Source organism: Microtus oregoni, unplaced genomic scaffold, assembly GCF_018167655.1.
Source record: "Microtus oregoni isolate MIOR12 unplaced genomic scaffold, Mior012 000068F_ref0000429, whole genome shotgun sequence".
Classification (NCBI taxonomy): Eukaryota; Metazoa; Chordata; class Mammalia; order Rodentia; family Cricetidae; genus Microtus; species Microtus oregoni.
In genome coordinates, this window is record NW_024543975.1 from 5644894 (window position 1) to 5661804 (window position 16911).

Here is a 16911-nt window from a genome sequence, read left to right on the forward strand (position 1 = left end):
TGCCTTTCCTCCTCCCAGAATTCTCTTAGTCTGATGGTTCCACCTACCCTTTCCTGCCTGGCTACTGGTCTACCAGCATTATAATAAACCAGTAAGAATGACAAGTCTTTACAGTGTACAACAGCATTATATCAAAGCACCTGAGCACTTTTTTCTTCATTTGCAGTGAGTCTCTCCAGACCTTTTATTAAAGAAACTGCCATTATTGTAAAATGATTACCATTTTTTCAAGATATAAAAAGCTATGTTGGTACAGGATTTATTTTTACTCCTTCTTCTCTGAGTACATTTGACTGTTTCTGATATGTTCAAAATAATATTTATATTTGCAGTTTTCATAAACGGTAAATTCTTGGTAAAAGCTTTAGACATATTTTGTTCCTTTTTTCAATCATATTCTGAATTATAAAAAGTCATGATAGTATTAAAAGTGCTTCACTGTACATTCTATAAACCTTTACTTTAATGTAAACATTTTTTACACAATCATATTACAATACTAAAAACAAAGAAATCAAGACTTTATTAAGCTATGGCCTATATTCAAGTTCTTCCAAATATCCTACTTTTTTTTCTCTTTTTTTTATTGAAAAAAAAATTTCCGCCTCCTCCCAGCCTCCCATTTCCCTCCCCCTCCTCTCACTCCTCTCCCTCTCCCCCCACTCCTCTCCCCCTCCCTTTCCAGTCTGAAGAGCAGTCAGGGTTCCCTGCACTGTGGAAAGTCCAATGTCCTCCCCCCTCCATCCTGGTCTAGGAAGGTGAACACCAAAATGGCTAGGTTCCCACAAAGCCAGAACATGAATTGGGACCTACTGAAACTGAGAAGCTTCTGTAAAGCAAAGGACACTGTCACTAAGACAAAAAGGCAACCCACTGACTGGGAGAAGATCTCCTATTCTTTTTCATAGGATTCCTGTACAGTCTTTTCCTAGTATCCTGCATAGATCTCCTTTAGTATCCAATGTAAATTTCTTTTATTTTGAATATTTTTATATATTAGGAAGGCATAATTTTTCTTGGATATAAACTGCTAAGAAGCGCTCTCAATTTTTCATGTATCTCTGTTCTATTCCATTACTCTGGAACATATTTCTTTCTTCCAAGAATGATATCCTCATGTCTAACAATTTGCCTGTTAGTTAAGGTCTTTTAATTCACTAACATGACACACTCATAATTTCCTTCATAACATTTATCAACATAAAATTTTTATGTTTATTCTTTTTTTCCTCATGGCAAACAGACAGTGCTTATTCACTTCCATGCAGCCAAATTTAGACATGAATCTCCTAAGTTCTATTTTATTGTTGTCTATTGAGTTTATTACATGGATTATACAGAAATTCTGTCTTAGAAAAGAGGAACAGTTGAAGTAATAAAAATATATTTTAGATAAAGAAAATTTAAATGCTTCATAATGGATATTTTCAAATATTTAGGCAGTAATATTGTATGATAATTACATTATAAAAAACCAATGCCTAATGATCATGTCCAAATTCAGCTTATATTCCTCTTATTATTAAACTTTCTTGAGGTTGTTGGTTCTTTCGTTGTTGTTGTTGTTTCTGCTGCTGTTTCATTTTTTGAGACAGGGTTTCTCTGTATAACTGCCTGTATGTACTGGAACTGACTCTCTAGACCAGGCTATCCTTGAACTCACAGGGATCTGCCTGTCTCTTCCTCCCAAGTGATGGGATTAAAGTTGTGAGCCAACAACACCTGGCCTGCTATTAAATTTTCAAAATGTATTTTCAAAAGTCACATGGAATGCCTTGTCTTACTTTGGAAACAAGTTCTAAACCATGGAGAATTTTCAGATATAAAAGAATTTAGTTTGACTGAGGGGTTTTGAGAAAGGTCTGCATATAAAACTAGTTTTGCTAAATACATTCTACTAAGTCTATGTCCAGTGGTGGAATTGTATAAAGCCATCACACACACACACCACCACCACCACCACCACCACCACCACCACCACCACCAACAACAACAACAACAACAGCAACGAGAACAAAAAACAAAGAGCAACAAAAACAATACCAAAGATGAAGATTTTTATAACTCTTCTTTTAAAACAAAGTAACAGTTTAATATTGTACAAATCATACTGCTACACTGAAAGTTATAACAACTTAACAACTAAATGGGAGGCATGGTTCCACTAGGAAATTTTTTCATTTAAAAAAAAATTTATATTTGCAACGCTCTTCTTAGTTTTTACTTGAGTCATGCTCTGTTTTGGTGTATTTATTGAAAACAGAGAAGTTAAATATATTCACTGATCTTTTAAAGACCGATCACAGAAACACTAAGCATACTATGTTTGAGTGGGAGTTTTGAAATTTATGTCTAAGGTAATGAAAGAAACCTAAAACCCAAGTCCTCATTTTTAAAGCAGTATATATATATATATATATATATATATATATATATATATATATGTCATATCTGGAATGAAGAAAGCCCTAGTGTCTTGAAGCAATAAGTTAATGTAATGTACAATCTGAGGTTTCAGTGGCAGATTATTGGGCAGTCATCATGCCTGTGTAGTCACAAGATTATAAATACAGGAGTGATTTCATTCATGCATTGGCCTGCTATTAACTCATTATTTTATACATCAATCATGGGATATTCAATAATTACAGATAATTTAATAGTTCAAAAATATCTGAAAATGAATTCTAACTTTCAAGTACAATGGATATACTATAGGAGCTAAAATTGGGGAATAGGAGATAGAAATAATTTATTATATGGCTAAATATTGAAATCCATAAAAATATTGAAACCCATATAAGTGTATTTGTTACTGTGGCTTAAAAATAAAATATCTTTAATGCTTTGAAAGTTTGATTCCCAGCTAGGTCCATGCTGAAAACATGGAAATTTTCTGATGTGTGTCTATGATGGAAGTAGGTGACTATAAAGGAGATGTCTAGTTTCATTCTTATGCTTCAATGCATGGTCACTGTGCTATGAAGAGTCAAAGCTACAGGCTCCAAATCACTGGAAATCTGTCATGCTTCCCACAAAAAGACGAACTGAAAGCTTCTAATACCACAAGTCAAAATAAATCTCTCTTCCATTTAGTTGTTTTGTCAGGTGTTCTGGTCAGACTGACACAAAAGTAATGAATACAGCTGGCTACTGGATGAGCCAGATGTATTGCTTGCAGACTTGGTTTGTTTGTTTGTTTAGGGCAGATATTCTGCAATGCACAAAAGAAATTTTACAGTTCCGTAATCACCTCTACATTTCTTTGTTGCATTGAATTTGCAGCAGAGGGTGAGGCTTCACATGCACCTGCACTGTTTGATGTTTATAGAAATGGCAATTATGATGATGTACCATTGAAATAAAACTTCGCTGGGTGGAAATTAAGGAGTGAAAACAATGATCTCCTGAAAACTATTATTGTGTTGGGCATTCCATTCATCAAAATTGCAATTAATTTTTTCCTTCCCATCATCATTGTGGCCGAAACAAAGACTAGTAAACGCATCTGGTTACAGATTTAAAAAGCGAACACGTCCTGCTTCTACAAAGCTTTGTAAGTGCTGTGTTTACACTCTTAGATGAGATAGTTAAAATCCCCTGATGTTCAATGTTTTATATTTATTATGATTTAGTCTCTGGAGAATTTGCATTTCAAGTATGGAATCAGGGTTGGAATAACAATTACTACCATGTAGCAGTCTCTCTTATTTCCAGTTGTTATGACATGTCTATGATATCATCATACCTCATGGGGGAAAGAGAGAGATCCTATGCATTGTGAGCTTCCAAGTTCACATTTGACATAAAGCAGTAAGTTCTGTAAATCCCAGCTTGCACAGGAACATTCATCCTCTGTTGCTTTAGCATATGCTGTTGTGGGAAGAAGTTCTTTCATCTTCCTTGTCTTACTATCCTTTGTTTTTTCTTTTCTTCATTTTCTGCCTCATTTTTCCTTCTAAGATTGTTCTAAATAGTGTCAGTTTACAAAGCACGAGACAGTCTATATGGCTCTTCTCAAATTTGAGTTTGGCTTTAAATCTATAATGGTTCCTAGACTCAGTTTTTTCCTTCCATTTTTGGCTAAGACAATCATATTCATACTCTTACTGATGTCTAAAAAAACAAAGGATTTTCTTGTTATGTCCTTGAACCCTCTCGCTGCCAAATTCTTCTTCCCTTTATTCAGCAGGATTTCCCAAGGTTGGCTCTACTGTGGGTCTCTGGATCTGTTTCCACCAGTTTCTGGATAACTATTGGTCTAGAAACTAATCCATGAATACAGCAAAGTATTGTCGGCATCATTGCAGTGAAAGTGTTTTTCTCTATCCATGTTTGGATCAATCTTTGCTTAATACAAGGCAAGGTGCTTGGTCTTACTACAACTTTATATATCATGTTTTGTTGATATCCATGGAGGCTTGCCTTTTTCTGAAGTGAAATGGAGGATTGGATGGGGGATATAATGGAAGTGTCAGGGAGGAACTGGGATGGGAAGGAGTCAGGGGAAACTGTGGTCATGATGTCAAATTAAAATAAATGAAATAATAAAATAAAAAGAGCAGAAAGGTGTTTTCTTAATTCCTGGAGTTAGAGAGAATGAGATCAATAGGAAAGTGGGTTTGATTTCTTCTGAGGTATTTCTCTTTGACACAGAGATGCCTGCTTTCTCTATGTCTTTTAGAAATCTTCACTAATTGTCTACCTATTTCCCTATATAATAAGAAATATTATAGCATTGTGGCCCAAACTAATGTCCTTTAACTTGATTACTACTTTATAGATCTTGACTTCAAAATAGTGAGATTAGACAGAATTCCAAGTTAGGTCTGAAAATTGTAAATTGTATAAGGACAAATCTGATTAGAACAATACTACCCAATGATATCAGGGATATTTTTCTTGATTCTCCACTTTACCTGGATGTCCCTTCATTCAACTTGCCATTCAGAGTCTTTCATATTTAATTTTTATCATTACTTAAATGGAATTCACCCACAGTTTACAGAACTTATTTAATGTGGGTGTTAGCACAAATCAAACTAAAAAACCATAGTGTTTATTGTTATGTCTATCAAGTATTTAACAATTTTATTTTATCTGTCAAGGAATGTTTTCAGTAATGATGACATGGTAGAAAACAAGACAGACTTCCTACTGAGAATAATATATGATCATTTGAAGAAGAGACAGAGAAAGAAAATATATTACTAAGATATGAAAATATATGTCGGAAATTGAGGGTTATATATAAATAGAATTTGGGTGGGGAAAAGATATAAATGAATTTTAAATAACTACTCAGAGAATCATTTCTGAAAAAAGTGACATTTGAGCTAAATTCTGACAGATGAAAAGGAGCTAAGAATGCAAAACTTTGTGAATGAAATTCACATGAAGACAGAACTAGAAGAAGCCAGGACCAGAGGCATCAATGAGTGGTATGTTCAGATAACAAAAAGTAGCTACGATTAGACTTGAGGCCTGCTCCACAGGATGAGATTTTCTGTCTGGTACAGTAAGCCTGGTCAAAACCCATAACTGGAAAGATTATGTGCTCCAAGGTAGAACCTGCTATTGGTATTTTGGTAAGTAGTCCTGCTTTGAAGCTGCCTTTTAAACACTTTTGCTTATATCCATAGACTTATGATTGTCTTAGTCTTAGTTAGGGAAACTACTTTTTGCAATGGAGAAGAGTCAATGGAAATATGAAAATTGTGAAGTTATTAGTAGTGGGTAGTTTCTTAGAGAGGAAGAATTATTCTTTTTTAGAGAATATGTCCACTAGTAGGTTTAACATACTCCATTGGATGGTCCCACAAATATACATATCTAGGCAGAATTAAATAGAATAGTGGATTAACAATAACAATGAAAAAGGAACAATAAGTTGGGAGCTGACATTGTTTGGAATAATTAGGAAAGTTATAGTGGAATATATATATATATATATAATGCTTTATTATATTATATTAATATGTGAAATTTTCAAAACTAAAGAAAAACTTAAATCAACAAAGAACAGAATGTATTGAAATATGACCAAATCATGGAGAGAAGCAATAGATGAGGTGAGGGTGCAAAGAATGGCCAGGCCTAGATCCAGTAAGGATTGAGAAGCCACAGTGAAAAGTGCCTTCTAACCACAGATTCAAAGATTCCTTTAAACAAACAGAAGTCAGAATTATCTTGGACTGGTAGTGTTCTCTCATAATGTTGTTTTCTGGGTTCTTTTCAGAAATGAATCATTGAAAAGCATTTTTCACATCAAAATACTAAATTCTTTGATATGTTTTTCCATTACTGCTGACATAAATCATGTTTTCAAGTCAAATACTATCATTGTCATCTAGTTTACTACTTAGCTTTATCTGTCCATGTCAACTGCAATAACCTGTGCATATGGTGCCACTTCTGTACATCTGTGAGAAACTAGATCAGAAAATGAATTGATTAATACCTTCTTTGTTAATTCTGACAGGATGCTGACTCAGTTCTATAAACTAAGAATCCAAAATTGAATGTGAGATGATTTTTTTCAAATAGTCTACAGGAAAATAGACAATCACACATTGATTAAACATATAAATAAATAGAGCTTTATGTGATGAATGCTATTATGAAAGATTCTTTTCCACAAAACATTTATATAAACAGGAAATGAGTTAGAAAGCTAATTAAAGAAAGGATGCCAAGATCTACACATCTTAAAATAAAATTACTATTTTTACTATAACTGTTTATTAGCTGTTTATAAAAGTAGGAGAAAGATAATTTTGGGATATAGCAATAGGCTATATCAAATATCTGAACAATTCATTTTAATGTTTTCATTCAAATGTCACATTTGAAGTGTCTTATTTTGTTGAGTAAACTGGTTTTCAAAGAGAATCTGACTCAATGTGATTTACAAAAGTCCTGCAAAATTCTTCACAGTACACTAGTGTATATCCTGAAAGGCAGTTTTAATATGATTTTCTGTTGCTTGATCTTGTCAACAAGACTCTAACAATAGAATAAGATGACATAAGATATATTTACTGCTGGGTAAAACCATACATTTTGCTCTCATCGTGGCACAAGAAAGTAGGAAAATGGGGATCTTCTGTCTCATCACACTGACTTCATTGTCTTGATTCAACACCAATTGTCACCTTTGTTGTAACTACAACAACCAGTATATGAAAAGGTGATATGGTCAATTTGCCTTTTCTTCTTTAGTACAACCATCAGGAATTATGAAGCTCACTTCTACTAGATTCACTTGCCAAAGATTAGTTACATGTGTGCTAATAACAAGTGTCATGGAGATCAAAAATAGACACTTTAGTCAGTGTGACCTAAGGTTGAAACAAATGGTTGTGGATGGATTTTGGAAATCAGCAAAGCACCACTACAGAGGCAGAGTATGAAGCAGCCAGCCCTAGACAAGCTTGAATCTTATGGTTTTATGACTGTGATAAATTCCTTGTAATTTGGGGTCTTTAATATTATCTCTCAGTTTAAAAAATATGTTTATTGCTTATCTTACATTTTATGACTTTTAGTAGGACATTGAATACACAGCAGATAGTCTGTCACGTCCTTAATAAGTATTATCTACTAAAACTGCACAAACCTACCATCAATGTCAATATCTACTCTTTCTGGGTCATAGTGTCCATTTCAGCAGCTTCCACTGCTGCATATTCTATATTTGTAAAGTTATTTTATTTCTCTAGAATTGTAATTTTTCCTCTGTATACTTTAAGTCTTTTAATAAATCGATTTCCTTATTGTACAGTAATTTTATAATGATAATAAATCTTTCAAGGATAATACCATTTATTTAGATGATAAAGCCATGCTGGTATTAATATTTGAATAAGCTTGATATGTTAGAAGAAAACCAAGTTATATTACCTTTCCTAAACCTACATAATTTGCTACAACAAGCTAAATCTAACCATTTTATACCATACTATATCTGCTTTGGGGCAAATGAACAGTGATTTCTATGAGCTTAGAAAATCAGTAACTATGTTTTAGAGCAGGGAAAAGAACACATTCGGGGCTTAAGCATGTTGGGTTCAGTTCTTCAGAGATATTGATTATCAATTTTAGGAATTATAAAAATTATTTTTTATTGTCTAAATTTGAGTCTGTTTTTGAGAAAAGGTGTCACTCTGCTGGGGAGGACTGCCTCAAACATATGAATTCTCCTGCCAACTTCTCTTAAGTGCTGGGATTATTGACAAGTCCACATACGCAGCCTGTGTTTCAGTTTCTCTGACTGCAATATAAATGTAGCAGTGCTGTCTACATGATTTTGAAATGTAGGGAAAACTATATGTATGTGAGTGGCAGTGAATCTTGAAAGCCTGATTAAAATAGGGCGGGGGGAATGGGTGCAATTGAACTCAGGCAGGTGAAAGCCACCCACAGGCCAACCTTGGCCCTCAAGGCCTGAGGTAGGGAGAAGATCTCTATGGGTCCTCACAATGTCTAGTGATACAGGGTATGTAGTTCCCATTATGTTGTTGAAAAATGTGGTGGAGAAATGGAAAAGAAAGAGAGGCTAAAATGTTCATGTGTTGTAGAAAGAGGGTGAATGGAAGAAGTACAGGAAGTCAGCTTGCCACCTGAGCCATGGTGATATCAGGGCCGAGTTGGTCCGAGGGAAGGTTATGTCTGGATCCAAGGCCCTACAGCAGCCAAGGTCTGAGTCTATGTATGTGGCTCCTTTTGCAACCTGTGGTTGTCTGGGTTCTGGTCAGCTAGCCACCTCGGACATGTTGCTATCCAAGGACCAAGCCACAGCTGGGGTTCTATATATGAAAACACTTACTACTACCTCCTGCCAAGGTGTCTTCTGGACCAGGGCTGAAGCTGGAGACTATGTCTGGGTCTGTGGTACCACTGCAGCTAGGGTCTATGTTTATGTCCTGGCCTCCTGTTGGCATCAAGGGCCTTGCAGATGCCTGAGGTCTGAGTCCATGGTAATGTCTGTAGGCCATGTTGCCTCTGGGGACACACTGATATAAGTTGCCTGCACTGCCACCTGGGGCAATGGTAACATCCAGACCAGGCTGCTGCTGAGGACCGTGTCTGGGTCCATGATCCTACTGCAGCCAGGGACTGAGTTGAAATCTGAGGACTGTTACCACCAAAGGTCACAAAGAAACCTGGTGTCAGGGACATTAACCTGAGGCTTTGGTGGTGTCCAGGGGCCATGCTGCTGCTAGTTTCATCCTGACCTGAGAGATTCAGATCTGGCTCTGGATCACCTGGGCCTGGGCTGCTGACAAGGGCCATAGCTTATTCTGCTGTCCTGTTGCACGTGGGCACTGTGATGATATTATGTTTGTAACTGTGTCACCTCAGGGGGGCAGAGGAACAATGTGTGATGAAATCAGAGGGCCACACTGAACCAGATCTCACACTTCACCGACTCTGTGTCTCACTGGACATTGCAGCAAAAGAGCTGGCCCCAGCTGTCATGGGAAGGTGACCTCACACTGGGGAGAGATGGCCTCAGCCCTCATCACAGGCATGGGAGAGCTTGCCCAGTGGCATGGGTGTAGAAGAACTGATTTCACCCCTTACTTGAGGAGTGCAGTCGCAGTGGTCCAGACTGACTAGTCCAGCTACTACCCATTTCCATAGCCAGTCTTGGGTTGGCTTACCCATCGATTCGATCTGGAGCTCATGAAAGAACTGGTTCAGAGGAGCGACACCCATAATATCTCCATGATTCGGAGCAGCCTGCGTGGGATATCTGAAAGAAATTTTGGTGAGGATCCAAGGATGATGGTGTATACGAGAATCAAAAGACCTTGGACCAAATTAATGACTCATTGCAATGAATATTTGCTAGTAAAACTGATTGAACAAAAGTATATATTATGTGTAATACTACAGCTCTCAAATCAGTGGGCTGAATGATGAAGTGTTGGAGAGATGGAAGAGTTGGAGAACCACAGAAATCTTTTTGTTTGTTTATTTTTTTTAATTGTTGTAAAAAAAAATTTCTGCCTCCTCCCCGTTACCCATTTCCCTCCCCCTCCTCCCACACATAGCCTCCTCCCCCTAGTCCCCTCCTCCTCTCCCCCTCCCCCACACTCCATTCCCTGCCCTGAGGGAAGTCCAAGGTCCTCCCACTTCTATCCAGGACCAGGAAGGTGAGCATCCAAACAGGCTAGGCTCCCACAAAGCCAGTTCATGTATTAGGATCGAAACCTAGTGCCATTGTCCTTGGCTTCTCATCAGCCTTCATTGTCCACCACGTTCAGAAAGTCCGGTTTCATCCCATGCTTATTCAGTCCCAGTCCCGCTGGCCTTGGTTCCACTGTCACAGTAGGTGGGTGCACCCCTCGTGGTCCTGACTTCCTTGCTCATGTTCTCCCTCCTTCTGCTCCTCATTTGGATCTAAAGGAGCTAAAAGTATTCGATGGAAGAAAGAAAGCATCTTCAACAAATGGTGCTGGCAGAACTGGTTGTCAACCTGTAGAAGAAAGAAAATATATCCATATCTATCGCCATGCACAAAACTCAAGTCCAAATGGATTTAAGACCTCAATATCAGGGTGAACACACTAAACCTGATAGAAGAGAAAGTGGGAAGTACTCTACAACATATGGGCACAGGAGATCACTTCCTACATATATCCCCAGCAGGACAGACATTAAGGGCATCATTGAATAAATGGGATCTCCTGAAACTGAGAAGCTTCTGTAAAGCAAAGGACACTGTCACTAAGGCAAAAAGGCAACCCACTGACTGGGAGAAGATCTTCACCAACCCTGCAACAGACAAAGGTCTGATCTCCAAAATATATAAAGAACTCAAGAAACTAGACTTTAAAATGCTAATTAACCCAATTAAAAAATGGGGCACTGAACTGAACAGAGAATTCTCAACAGAAGAAATTCAAATGGCCAAAAAACACTTAAGGTCATGCTCATTCTCCTTGGTGATCAAGGGAAATGCAAATTAAAACAACTTTGATATACCATCTTACACCTGTCAGAATGGCTAAAATCAAAAACACCAATGATAGCCTTTTCCTGGAGAGGTTGTGAAGTAAGGAGCACACTCATCCATTGCTGGTGGGAATGCAAACTTGTGCAACCACTTTGGAAATCAGTGTGGCGATTTCTCAGGAAATTTGGGATTAACCTACCCCAAGTCCAGTAATACCACTCTTGGGACTATACCCAAGAGATGCCCTATCATATGACAAAAGCATTTATTCAACTAAGTTCATAGCAGCATTATTTGTAATAGCCAGAACCTGGAAACAACCTAGATGCCCTTCAATGGAAGAATGGATGAAGAAAGTGTGGAATATATACTTATTAGAGTACTACTCAGCTGTAAAAAACAATGACTTCATGAATTTTGTATGCAAATGGATGGAAATAGAAAACACTATCCTGAGTGAGGTATCCCAGACCCCAAAAGATGAACATCGGATGTACTCACTCATAATTGGTTTCTAGCCATAAATAAAGGACATTGAGCATATAATTTGTGATCCTAGAGAAGCTAAATAAGAAGGTGAACCCAAAGAAAAATATATAGTCATCTGCCTGGATATTGGAAATAGACAAGATTGCTGGGCAAAAACTGGGAACTTGGGGGTGAGGTGGCATGGGGCTAAGAGAAAATGTGGTGAGAAACGTGAGAAGGGGAGGATGGGGGAAGCTTGGGGGAATGGGATGGTTGGGATAAAGGAAGGGTGGATACAGGAGCGGAGAAATATCTATCCTAATTAAGGGAGCCATCTTATGGTTGGCAAGAGACTTGACTCTAGAGGGACTCCCAGGTGTCCAGGGAGATGTCCCCAGCTAGTACCTTGAGCAACTGAGGAGAGGGAACCTGAAATGACCCTATCCTATAGCCATACTGATGAATATCTTGCATATCACCATAGAATTTTCATCTGGATATGGATGGAGATAGATACAGAGACCCACACTGGAGCACCACAGAAATTTTTTTAATTGTTTTATTTTGATATTTTTTATTTTCTTTTGGGTGGCATTGTAGAGATGAGGGAAGGGATGGTGAGCAGAATTAGGGTGCATGAGGTGAAATTCCCAAAGAGTCAATAAAAAGTTACATTAACTTAAAATATAGGAGGTAAATAATTAGAAAATATATAACATGCCATGATCATTTTGCTTTAAATTCCAAGCGAGATTCACGACCATGAATTGTGAATTGCTTGCCATCTTCCTTTTTCTCTTTGGCAGGAAGAACATTGCAGCCATATTAGTGTTCATGATTCTTCACATCTTCATTCAAGTGTTCTATGTTTGGTATATAAATACATACATATACATATATATATATATATACATATATATATATATATATACACACATATGTGTGTGAGTGTATTCCTTTTAATGTTTTGTTCTTCTATAACAAGTAATGAAAGCAGTGGATTTTACTAAGCCTTAAGTATGCAACCATCAAGGCTCTACCTATGAATAATGAATATCTAGCAGAAAATGGAATTTAATGGATATTGCTAGAATTTAGACTTATGCCCCCCCAGCACCTATGAATGTGAAAGGGAATGTGCTTGCAGATTGTGAATCTGGCATGAACTTTCTAGAGATTCAACCCACTCTAACTGCTCAGTCAGTTTTGTGGAGAGTCTTCCCAGTTGATCAGTCTTCTACCTCCTTCTGCCTCGATAGCTATAGACAAATAATGGCTAGGAACACAAAAAGGCTCAATCAAGCTCTATTATGTTTTGAAGGCCTGAGTGTTCTCAGTGAATGAAACTGAGCTAATAGTTAATACAATAATTATCACGCTTTTAAGCTTTTGTAACTTCATTTATAATACTGTTCAATTCATTATTTTGCTATTTTAATTATTTCTATGTATGTTTGATGGCTTCCAAATTAAAACATTGGTCTCTGAAATCCAAACATGAAAATCATATTTTCTTGATAGATAATGAGATAATGGGAGTTCACTTGAAGTTTTATATTAGGTAGACAAGCAACTTATTTTTATGAGAAAGAAGGTACTATTTCCCAAAGGAGAGAGGCTTTCTATGTCAGATGTGGCATCTTAACCTCTCCTTCTGTCTGGCAATGACATATGTACACACACCTGTGATTATCCTTCTCCAAGGTTCATTATGTCTTTTTTTGTTTGTTTGCTTTTTGTTTTTCGAGACAGGGTTTCTCTGAGGCTTTGGAGCCTGTCCTGGAACTAGCTCTTGTAGACCAGGCTGGTCTCAAACACACAGAGATCCACCTGCCTCTGCCTCCCAAGTGCTGGGATTAAAGGCGTGCGCCACCACCACTCAGCTCTTTATGTCTTTCTTAATACTCAGGAGCTCTGAACAGAGTGTCTCTCTAGTTGTACTTAATGAATGATTTTTCATGTTTTACCTGTTTCTGTTCCACTCTTTATAAGGGGAAAAAGTATATTAGAGAGTCATAGATATGCATGTAGTGATTCTCCATTAGAAAAGATTGACAGTGTGAGTACTGGAGTTTGAGACTATTATGCCTATCAGCCAAAGTGCACCACTCAAGTTAATGGAGTCTTCATTTCCTGTAATCACTATTCTATCCTTTGTATATACGCAAAGGAAAAATATCTAAGAAATGAGTTCGAAAAGAAGTTGGCAAAGAAACCAAAGCCAATATTTGACAAGGTTTCTCAGTGCCAAAGAAGTCTGTGTGTGTATGTGTGTGTGTTTGTGTGTGTGTGTGTGCTTGTGTGTGGCTTACTGTGCACATGTTCATATTGGTATAGGCTAATATGAGTACATATGTAGATGAACCTGAGTGTGTGTGTGTGTGTGTGTGTGTGTGTGTTTACTTGTGCATTTTTGAATATGATGACAAGAAGTCAACCTCAGGAATTATTTTTCATGAGTTATGAGAATCATTTACTGTATTTTTATAGACAGGGTTACTCATTACACTAGTGAGCACACTAAGTAGCACAGACTAGTTGGCCAGCAAACTGCAAAGTTCCAATATGTAAAATTTCTGCTATTCCTTCATACCTCTTCCAGCATTACCAATTTGTTACTGTACATTGGTATGTCTGCTCATGATATTTAACTTTAGGAGTAGAATTTGTTTTCCTTTTAATATACCACTTAAAGTACATGAATGAAGTTAATCTTGAAAAAAGCTGAAGTGGTTTTATTTCTTCTACTTGCATTTCAGAAGTGTTTACCAGTCACATGAAAGTAAATTTGAAGACAGTAAAAAGTAATATATTAGTTTTGTATGAGAAAATCCCAGTTTGAATATTGTAAAGCTAACAGTCAAGCCATGTTCAGAAGCCAAAAATTTTCATGAAAGTATAGCAAATAATATAATATGTATTTGTACAATTAGTCTTTATGTCAGAGTAACATTCATAAACAATTTTCAAACAGTCTAGTTTTATGTTTATCTCAGTCCACAACTGAGAAATCTATGATTTAGAAATGTAGATTTAAAAATGTATATTCTCAAATCTTGGCTGAAACATAGGGATCATGTTATATATAATACACTTAAAAAATCTTGCTAAATGCTACCAGTATTCATTTTCAATGCAGCCCATGAATCAACAAGTTGTGTCATCTTTATACAAAGAATCTGAACTAAAATACATTTTAAGCATTCAAAAATAACATGTGGCATTTTTTTCTGAAACAGTTTTAAAAGTAGAGAAAAAAGCACAAAACATATGATTATCTCATAAATGCAGAAAATACCTTTGACAAAATGTAACATTCCTTCATGAAAAATATTCTAGTGAGATTAGGGATAAACAGAGCATAGGTAAACTTAATATAGACAATGTAAAGCAGGCTTATAGCCAACATCAAATTAAATGGACAGAAACTCAAAACAATTCCACTGAAATAAGGAACAAGCTAAGGTTGTCTGTTCTCTATGCATCTATTCAACATAGTACATAAGTTATACCTAGAGCAATAAGACAACTCAAGATCAAGAAAATACAAATTGGAAAAGAATTGTAAGTCCTGATATTTGTGGATGGTACGAAAGCATACACAGGAAACTGCAGTAACTCTACCAGGAAACTCCCACACCCGACAAATACCTTCAGTGAATTAGCTGGATATAATATTAACTTTTAAAAAGTAAAACTTTAATTTTTAATGCAGTAGAAATCAGGGAAACAAAACACTTCAAAATAGCCACAAAAAATATAAAATAACTTGGTGTAACTCTAACCAAGAAAGATAAGCACTTGTATGACAAAAATTGAAAGTCTTGGAAGAAAAAAAATTGAAGACGTCAGAAGATGGAATGATCTCCCAATGTTCATAGGTCAGTAGAATTATCATACCTAAAATGGACACCTTACCAAAAGCAATTTATGGATTTACTGCATTTGAATACATAGCTCAATTAAAAGCAATAAAAAAGTTATAGCCCAAAAATAAATAGAAGACAAGACCCAGACACTGTTAATTGAACAAAATTACAGTTGAGAGAATGGGAAAATATTTTTACCAATTCCACATCTGATAGAGGAGTAACATCCAAAATATTTGAAGAACTCAAGAAACTAGATATCAAAGAACCAAATAATCCAATTAACAACTCAGGTACAGATCAAAACAGAGAATTCTCAATAAAGGAATATCAAATGGCTGAGAAACACTTAAAGATTTTCAACATCTTAGTCATAAGTAAAATATAAATCGAATCTACTTTTGAGATTCTGTGTTATACCTGTTAGAATGACTAAGATCAATCATACAGTGATAGTTCATTTTAGTGAGGATGTAGAGGAAAGGGACACTCCTCCATTGTTTGTGGAAGTGCAAATTTGTACAACTACTTTGGAAATCCACAACGAAATTTCTAAAAAAACATTGTTAATCAATCTACCTCAAGACCTAGTTATATCATTCTTCGGCATATGCCCAACGGATGCTCAGTTCTACCACAAGGGCATTCACTCAAGTATGTCTGTTGCTTCTTTTTTCATAATAGCCAGAAAATAGAAAATACCCTGGAAGTCCTCCAACTGAGAATAGATAAAGAAAATGTGGTACATTTATACACTGGAATTTTATTCAGCTTTTAAAAAAAAAATGACATCATGAAATTTGCAGGCAAATTGTTGGAACTAGAAAAAATCAAACTGAGTGAAATAACCCAAATTTTCAAAGAAAAACATGGTATGTGCTCATTTATAATTGGATATTATTTGCTTAGCAAATTATATTCAAGCTATAACCCACAGACCCAGAGAGGTCAGATAAGCATGAGAGCTCTAGGGGAGAAGTGTGAATTTCCCTGAGAAAGCGAAATAGAATAGATTCTGTGGATAGACTCTGGGTAGGTGGGGATGGGAGCTGTAGAAATCAGGTGGGGGTAGGTGGAAGGGAACCAGTGCTGGGAGAGAAGGCTAGAATTTCATGACACTTGGGGAACATTGAAGAAATATACTGCAGTAGAAACTTTTTTAATCTGTGAGGGTAATACTAGTGAGAACTCATAGTAATAGGGACTATGGAGTCTGAACTGGCCATACCTTGTTACCAAGCAATGCTCCCAGTTGCTGGACTGGGTTGGTTTTGACTGAATTTCTTGTCAGAGGGTGTCCTGTGGAGATTCCTAAACAGCCCAGGCTTATGTTAGTGATAGGGAAGCTCAGCCAATCACATTTGTCTAGGGTGTGGCTGCCTGGGGCCAGGAAAGAAAGACCTGGGAACCCAGGCAGTCTCCTGCATTCATGTAGTCCTTGCCCAGCTCTAACATGTTAGGACAGAGGGTTCTTCCATACAAATAGGCAGTGGGGCCACATTACCAAAGACAACATCTACATAGTTCATTGAAGGTGAAGAGGTTGAGCTTGTAACGGCGTGGAGCCGTTTTCCCTATTTTGTAGTTCTCTTTAGTGATTTGGTGATGGTA